Source organism: Corvus brachyrhynchos, unplaced genomic scaffold, assembly GCF_000691975.1.
Source record: "Corvus brachyrhynchos isolate BGI_N302 unplaced genomic scaffold, ASM69197v1 scaffold71, whole genome shotgun sequence".
Classification (NCBI taxonomy): Eukaryota; Metazoa; Chordata; class Aves; order Passeriformes; family Corvidae; genus Corvus; species Corvus brachyrhynchos.
The window spans coordinates 2,090,879-2,100,679 of record NW_008237609.1 but is presented as its reverse complement, the minus strand read 5'-3'; positions in this window follow the sequence as shown (position 1 = coordinate 2,100,679).

Here is a 9,801-nt window from a genome sequence, read left to right as displayed (position 1 = left end):
CCCCCCTCTGCTTCTATTTATCCTTTCAGAGTGCTTACATTTAAAATTAGTCCTCTGCATTGTGCTAGATTTGCATACCACTTACCTGATTTTAGAAGATGCAGTCCCCATTGACTTAGAGTGGATTTTTGAAATAAAGACCACTTTTTGCTAGTCTTTTTACAGTAATTTATGTTTTAAAATGTAAGAATGCATAATTATTTTAAGGAGACGTGTCATCTTTGGAGTAAAAGATAGAAAGGAATTGGGAAAGCTATGCTATTATATTATGCCTGAATGTATTTTTTTTGTGATTATATCAGATATTCTTACTACCATTTACTGGACTCAATGATCTGAAAGGTAATTTTCAAACTACAGGGTTCTATGAGTCTATGATTGTGTATGAATCCATATGCATATGCATATATATATGTATACATTAAAACATTAAAAGAACATGTCATTACAGGTGAATTTTTACATAAATTAGTTTTCAGTCTTAATAGTTAACTGGAAATGCTTGATTCTTTTTAAGTAAGCCTTTTTCATTAGCAGTAAAATTAGTGAAAAATAAAAATAGTGACTAGTGACTGAGAAGCATAGCTACTCAAATCTCTGCTTATCTCTGGGCATTGTTTGTTCTCAAGCAGTAAAAGGATGAGTGATAAGAATGACAGTTCTAGTAAGGCTGGGGTCCTTATTCAAGAACTTTTGGCGGGCTGAGCTTTAAGTATGTGACAGCTGTCTGTGTGGCTCCAGGGTGCAGTCATTTAGAATTTACATAAGCATTGTAAATTTTGCAGTAAATGAGATTCCATTCTGATACTCCAGAAATGGTCTTTATTTGTAATCAAATTGAGTGTTGAAAATTTGCCATAGAAATACGGTTGAATTTGAATACTTAAATGGCACTGGAAAAATAAACCAATTAACAAAATCTCAGAATATTTTTTCTAAATTGTTTTAGTAAAATGTCATATTATGTATAAGTTAGCAAAAGAAGTTAAAAATCAAGGCGTTAAGGCCTTTTTTATTCTCTGATATGTCCTGCAAGTTGTTCTTATTTGTCAGAAAACACTATAAAATTTGTCTGGAATTAATTTAAATTATTTATTATAATTAGCAAAATGCAGGAGGGCGACAGAAATTGTCATCTTTTATGCATAAAAGAGATATACACGTCTAATTTCCATTATCAGTGATCAAGAATGGAATCAAAATAATTATTTCAATTTAATGATTTCCTCTAAATTTCAGAGCTGCTCTCATTTAAAATCAATAATAATGTTTCCAGGTTAACACTGTACTCATTTAATATACTGAGTCCCTAGGGGTAGGGGACATTTACATGGCAGCTCTTGAGTGATTTCACTTGCTAATTCTGCCAGTAAAATCAGATGATCTCCCAAATGAGGAGAACTAATTAAAAATTAGATGTCTTCCTGACTTTTTCACAGAGTAAAACCCCAGAACTAGAATGTCACAGTCGTTTTGTAGGGAGGATTTGCCAAATCTCTTTTCTTTAGGGCTGGTGAGCTTCTGGAAATGTAAAATTAACATCTTCAATTCACAGTTTAAATCCTCCTGATATAAATAAGGATTTTACACAAAGATGAAGAAAATTCCATGTGCTCATGTGTCTTAAGACTCTGTAGGAAACAGGTGTGTCAGAAAGACAGGAAGCAGAGAGAAAATCATTGTAAAAGGACACTTCAGTTTTTCTTTAATAGATAGACATCTTTATACAACGCATATGAATCTGCATCTAACAGTAAGAGTTTCTTAAACTTTCTGCCAGGTGTAGAATATTTTTTCACTTTTTAATTTTATACATAATCTCTGTAGAAGGTGGCCTCCAATGCAAAGAAAGCGTTTTATATTTCAATGTTTTGTTCGCTATCATGGCCTCAAGCTAATCCATACATAAAGTCCCAGCTGGAATCTAAATAAATGTAAAAAGAACCTGTCAGCCATTTACAGCTTCTCTAAGCCAAATATCAAAATGTAAAGAAAGACAGATATCATGACAAAACCAGCCATCAGGAGCAAGAAAGGACACTTTTGAGAATTGCACATCCTGCTTGCTTTGTTTTCATTTTCTTTGAGTTTGTTGCTCACAAAATTATAAGCAAGAAATGCATAAACAAGGTGATTATTCATATTAAGACAGAAACATTATACCAAGAATCTAATTAGTAGTTATGCTCCAATCAAATCCTAACAAGAATTTTTCCCTTTTCCTTTTTTTAATGTCTTACTTATAAAATATATATATATAAACCATCTGATATGCTTTAAAAGTTAAAAAATGTCATTTAGCACTGCATTTGTCCAGCTCAATCTTACCCCTGAAAAACAGCCAAGACATCTCTCTCAAGTATTTGCAAAATACTGATACTAGTAACCTTAACAATCTACAATCTTCTGTCCTGCCTTTAGCTCTGGCTGCTAATAGTTTGCTCTAAAGCACCTTTTTGGACTGACTCAAAAAGTGAAAATTTGTTGCTTTAAGGAAAGTTATGTGTTTGGAAGGAAAAGAAAAAAAGCCACAACCCAATCCTTCCTTTTCAGATCAGGAAGTAACTAGTTTACAAGTGAATAAAAACAGTAAACCTGCCTACTGCAAGGAAAAAGTTGGTATTTCACATATAGTAGAAACAGTGAAAATCATCATCCACTAAGAAAGTCTTAAATCTTAGCAGCAAAGTATGAGACTGAGCTCTGAAAAAAGTGAGGAGGGAGGGAAAGTGACAGGAGCCAAGTGGCAGGTTTGGGTAGCTGGGAGCTGCCAGGTTCTCTGAAAGAGGAGATCCTGAGGGTGCAGTTGACACTGCCATAAATATCCCATTTCACCCCAAAGTGCAGCCAGGCAGGGGACCCCCATGTGCTCTGGCTCACATGTATTTAGGAAAGAGAGAGAGGCACGAGACTCAGACTGCAGAAAAGGGCACAAAGGTGACACCCACAGGAGCTCACAGCCCAGCTCCCTGATCACACACCACAGCTGTGACTGGTGCTTTGACCCATCTGACCTTCCTCCTCGTCTACCCCTTGAGACAGCCACGTTATGTAACTGTTGAAAGTGCACATGTCTGAGATTTAAGTGGTTTTTATCTGCCAATGTCATCTCAAACAGTGAAGTTCAAGAGACCTAATTCCATAAGTCTATTGACATCATGGCTTTTCATTACCAGATAGCATGTAGTTATCAACACCTTCATTACTGTCATATAACTCCCAAAAGGAAGAAAAAACCCAACCCAACCCAAACCAAAACACATAGGGGTGCAGATTCAGTAATTTTGTCATTATTTGCAAAGTGGTTTTTTGAGCAGCCATATTCTCAGTATGCAATTCTCTCCCTTCAGATTTAGAAATCAAAGAACATTCTGTCTGGAAAGTAGCATGCAAAGAAAGAAGTCTAATAAAGAATATTAACAAATTAAAAATTTGTTTCTCTCCAATAGACATCTTGAAAAAAATACATCTCAAATGGCATTGAAAATTACTCTTAGAATGACAAAATTCAAAATAATTAACATATCCTATCCAACTGCAGTATTTTAATATGAGTCATTACAGGGGAGTTGATTAATATTTCTTTTGACACTAGTCCACAGCTAAAGGCATGCCAGTGTAACCCAGAAAAAAGGAAAAGTTACATGTCTTCTTTAGTTTATTGGTATCCTATGTATCTGAAGTACTTGATTTTATGGGCTCTTTTATGTTACATAATCTTTTACAGAACTTTCATTTGACTTCAGTGGTAACACAATAAGATGCAAAACCAGTGTACCTTACCTAAAATATTTTTCCGAGAAAATAGATTATTTTAATTTTTTAAAATGTAATTGAGCATCAAAACCCAATAACTACATTATTTATTAATTATTTTTTAAAAATCATATATTATAGAAGAACTGCATCTTGGGTTCTATGCATTAGTACTTGAAACAGTGTAAATCAGTTTGCCAGCTTTACTCAAAAACAGCAGAAAGCACTTACCAGCATTTCAATAAAATATTTTGTTAAAGAGGATTAATATTTTTTTTAAGCTCTTATGAGTATTTGGTGAAATGTTTCATAAGGTTTACGAAAATAAAATTAATACCTTCATAAGTGTCATTTTACTGCAATAAAAACTCCAGTTCTAGAGCATTCTTAACATTTTAAATTTATTTCAGCAAGTGCTAGGGACATGACTACCAAAACTCATAAAATGCTTTTGAAAATTAGAAAAGTGATGAATAGCAACAAATGGAAGCCTGCTCATCCATTTTTAAACATTTAATATCTTGAATTTTCTGAAATAATTTTTAACACAGGCCTCAGGCTGAATAACAGTGCATGAGGAAGCTTCTTTATCAGTTATGTGTTACAAAGAGTCTGCCTGCAAAACAGATTTTATTTCCCAGCTCTCAGCTATTCCATATCAGACACTATCATGGACTGCTGCTTTACCCTATAAAAAGAGAAGTGGAATGGATGTCAAGGCAGCAATCAGGATACTGTGTTCTTTAAACATGCTGTAATCTGTTTATCCTAGCACGGTTATTCTTGTAAGGGACTCTCTGCTTGATCTTGTATTTATCAAATCCATTAGGAAGGATTACACTCAATCTATCCTGCATAAACTTCCAAGTCTGAATGAATAAGAACAGAGATTAATTCAAAAGTGACTTTTTAACTCATGCTCTGTAGGTCATAATTGTAAAATTAGTGGAGGAAGTGACTTAGGATCATAGTTCTCTATCCTCAGGCAGAGCACTGAAATGAATAGAATGGAAGCCATACGCTTCTTAGAAATGCTATATAACAGAGGTAACACTGGGAGAGACAGTGTGGGAATTGAAAAGAGAATAAGGTTAAATTAAGGGAAGATACTATTTCTAATAATGTTAGACTTTTTATTTCATGTTTACTAAAGTTTATTATTTCTCTATTGTTTCACATTAATAATACAGAAAAATATCAGGCAATGCTTCTGTCTTTTCTAAACTCTTCCTACCCTTATTTCTTGGGAGACATCATTAATACATAACAAGACCTGAATGTTATATAAGGGAATAATGAGATGAACTTCCAAAATACAGTAATATAAATGGGACAAAATTTAGTGGGGTCATGTGTATAGGAACTTATAGAGTGAGTTTCTGCTGGATTAACTGAAAGCTTATCAGTAGAATATTGCTTCTGTGACCATGACTGTACTCTGCCAAATTAATACAGATGTGGAAAAAATGAAGGGAAAGTTTCAAAAGTGCCCTGCTACTCCCAGTAGATATCAGAATTATTTTACAAAGGTTTAGAAAACAGAATAGAACAGAATATCCTATTTCAGTTGAAAGGTCTCTACAACAGTCATCCAGTCCAGCTCTCTGACTAATACTGAACAAAGGTTATTAAGGGCATTGTTCAAATGCTTAAACACTGACACTCTTGGGGCACTGACCACCTTTCTAGGAAGCCTGTCCCAGTGTTTGACCACCCTCTTGGTAAAGAAATGCTTCCTATCACTAGATACCAAGGAGAACAGCTCAGCACCTCCCTCTCCCCCTCCCCAGGAGGCTGTATAGAGCAATAGCACCCCTCAGCCACATTTCCTCTGAACTATACAAACACGAAGTCCTCAGCTGCTCCTCAGAGGACATTCCTTCCAACTCCTCTGGATGCATTGGGCTACCTTAACACTGTGTGGCCCAGAACTGCACTCAGCACTCCAGGTGAGGCCGCACCAATGCTGAATACAGTATGATGGATAATCGCCTCTTTTGACTGGCTGGTTATGCTTTGCCTGATGCACCCCAGGATGCATTTTGTCATCTTGGCTGTCAGGGCATACTGCTGGATCTTATTGAGCCTGCTGTCAATTGGCCCCCCAGTTCCCTTTATACATGGCTGCTTTCTAGCCACTCTTCTCCCAATGTATACTTGTGCCCAGAGAAAGATGACTTGACTGATTAGGAGACTATAAAAGTTATGTTTAGGAGTAGCAGCTACAAGAGCTACTAGCACTGTTAAAACAGGTGAAAAGAAGCTCGAAAAGGCAGTAGTAAAATGTAGAGCATAAAAATAAGAGTTATTAGAGCTGTGGGATAAATGTTGGTGCAAGAAAAAATGGGTATAAAATGACTATGAATAAAGTTAGCATCTAAATTTGAACTTTCATTTAATAGCAGAATTGCTGAGACAAGAATTGGTCTGTTTTATTGTTTCAGTGTAAAAAGATCATCTTGAGAGCCTTCACATGGCACATACAGGACAACCAGTGGATAACAGCAAGGTACCACAGGTTTATGAAAGGCGGCTCCTGCCTGACCAACATGATCTCCTTCTATGACAAGGTGACCAAGAGCAATGGGGTAGCCAAGGTCTGTCTGGAGACAGTGACCCACACCTCTTGCTGGTATGCAGATATGACTATAGGTCAATAATTACACTATAAATAGTGGACAGCTCAGGGCCCTTTGAGCTTTCCCACACAACCATGGGCTACACACCAGGATCTCCCCTTTAGCAGTGATGCCTCTCAAGTTTATTCCTTGAGGCTGAGAGATTCCACAGCAGATCCTTGGTAAGAGATTAACAGCAGGCTAAACTTTGAAATCTTAGCTGAGTTCTATAAAGAAATGATTTTGCACATCTAATCCTGTAGACATAAGCCTTTGAACAAGTTAGGGGCAGGTACTGGATCCAGCCATACCCAGGTCCCTCCCAGAGAGGGAATTTAAAAAGCAGGGGGTTCCTTCCAAAACCTCATGACTTAGAGGGTCTTGTTGATAGTTTTATCTGACCCTATATAGTAAATAATCAAGTGTACCTGGTCATCAAATCTTGTTAAACTTCTGTCTCATTTACCATTAAAGTTGTTCAACTCGCTGTTTTATATCAATAAAGTAAATTGTTGCTTTGCTCTTATGAGTGAAGTGTATCACTCCATCTGTAAGAGCCCCTCACTACAAGAAAGGCAAAGCAAGTGCAAGTCCAAAGCAAGTCCAGAGGAAGACAATGGAGCTGGGGAAGTGGCTGGAGCAAAATGAGGAGCATCCGAGGGAACTGCAGTTGTTTTGCCTGGAGAGAGGGAGGTACAGGGACACCTTATTGCCCTCTCCAGCTATCTAAAAGGAGAATCCAGTGAGGTGGGGATCAGTCTTTTCTCCCAAATAGCAAGGGAAAACAAGATGAAATAATCTCAAGTTGCACTAGGGGAAATTCAAATTGGATATTAGGAAATATCTCTTCACCAAACATATTGTGAAGCATTGAAACAGGATGCCCAGGGAAGCAGTTGGGTCACCAGCCCTGGAGGTATGTAAAAGATGCATAGCTGTGGTGCTTAGGGACATGATTTAGTGGACTTGGAAGTGCTGTAAGTGGTTGGACTTTGATCTTAAAGAGCTTTTCCACCTAAAGAATTCTGTGATTCTAAGTACAGATCTCTGCTTAGATACCTAAAGACAACTGAAAGTAACCATTTATTGCTGATAAAAGCTCTATGCTTTGTTTCACTGACAGAAAGAAAAGACCAAGATAAAGTGGAAATCAATCACTCAAAAAATCTAAAGCACAAACAAAAAACCAAAACAACCCAAAACAGACAAAATGAAGCTTAGCTTTGTATTTTGCTTGTATTTTTTATCTGAATGGTAAAACAAGTCTGCTAATCATTGAGATATAAATACGAAATTTCTCCTGAAAGATAGGGTTACATCATAACAAACATAGAGTTTGTGTTAGTTAAATCTATTATTTCAGAAATTCAATTCTATTCTTACTCTATGGACTAAAATAAAGGGGATCAAAAAAATCAATAGACTAGGAAGGCAATACACATTCTGGTATTTGATACCAGCATGCAAGTTTGCCAGAAATGTTTGGGAGGAAATTTGGCTGTGCTACATGATTACTATTTGGTTTTCTATTTCCGTGTGGGCTTTGTTTGCACAGCTTTATAACAGGCCTAGTAATACAGCACACCAGTAACCTCAGATAATTTATACATTATTGAAGTCTTACCCTAAAATATTGACTGTAACAAGCTCATCTCAGTGTACTTATTTCAGAATATGAATTACAGATATCATTAGTTCTATTACCAACAATTTATGTTTCAAAAGTTGAAATAACTTTTTTCATGTGTCAGACACACATGGGATACTTTATTTGCTTACTTAATACTTCACAGAATTTACATTAAAAATAACTTCATTTTTTAAATCATAAGATAGAAGAAAATTGTCTAGTAAAAAATAAAATAGAAGGCTAAAAAGAATAAGTCCCTCATTCTCAGAAAGAATGGTAAAAATAAGGAAAAAAAAGAATTGAATGCTCACTATAAAACATAATCAGCAAAAACAAAGAAATAATTATGTCAGTTAACAACAAATAAACCTAAGCAGAAGAAAGGACAAAAGTACCTTAAGCTACTCATGTAAGATTTTTTGTTTTTTACCTAGAAGTGGACCTGTAAAAATATACTGTCTCAAACAAAAGAGAAATTTGGGGGTTATACCTAGATCTAGTTAGCATCTTACTGACTGCATGCCAGGCTTTCTCCAGTGATTTTTCCTTAGTACCCAGTGCTGACTCTGATCATGTACATTATCAGAGAACAGCTTTTCCAGCAGAGCTTAAGTGTTCCACAGAAAAGAAAAAGAGTAAGAAGAAAGAGGGGAAAAAGAAAAAAGAGAGAGAGAGAAAAAGGAAAGAAACAAACAAAAGAAAAGGAAGAAAATGAAAAAAGAAAAAAGAAAAAAGAAAGAAAAAGAAAAAAGAAAAAAGACTGAGTATTGAGATCCTTGCATTGAGGATGGGAATTACATGGGGAATCTCAAAGAAGATGGCCATGCATTACATGCCCCAACAGCCTCACCTGCATCCTCCAGCAAAGCATCCACCCCTGCTCTGCTTGCCTAGATCATGTTCTATGGGACTGGCCCTGTCCATGACTGCCCTCAGCCTATGCCAGGGTCACCCAGAGCTCCAGCTCAGCTCAGGGGGCAGCCCTGCTCTTTGCTGCTCCCTGACATGCATGACCACATGACCAGGATGTGTACGATCCATTACTTAAACCACATGCGAAACATCTCCTGCTTATCCTCGGTATGCGCAACAGATTCACATGTGACCATTTCTGTATCTCCACGAACACTTTATAGTGACTGTTTACAAGGATCTCCTTTACTCAAAGTTTGGTCAGTTCTGCACAGGAACCATTTGGGGTTTCTGAAAAGGTCAGGTTTTTAACCCAAGATGTGAGTCAATACTCTGCACATAAAGACTGGTACGGACGAAATATTTCACCTGGGAGAATCATAGGGAGAGTTTGAAATTCTAACCTGGAGAGGTCCTCTGCAAATTAGTCATAGGCTTTGTTGGGAAGATGACTAAGATTTCAGTCAATAAACTTTTCTCCAGTCAGTCCATTATCACAACTATGCAGATAACTTCACAGGGAAGTTCTGGACCACCCCAAAAATTAATGACTTAAGTGCATTGGGTGTGCACAAAAGCTCAGAGCTCATACCCTCTTATACAGCAATTATAGATTAAGAGCAAATTTGAGTCTAACTTGGAAATTATATTTCATACCTGTTCACAAACAAGAGAGAAACTAATACATGAAGTCTTCTGCTGATGCAGTGGACATGAGAATAGCAGAATTGTAGCCACGAAAGTCACAGGAACTGTGAAATGGTACAATGTAAAAAACAACTATGGTTTTATAACACGAGATGATACAGGGGAAGATCTATTCATCCATAGAACTGCTATTAAAAGGAATAACCCTAAAAATTACCTGCAAAGTGTAGGAGATGG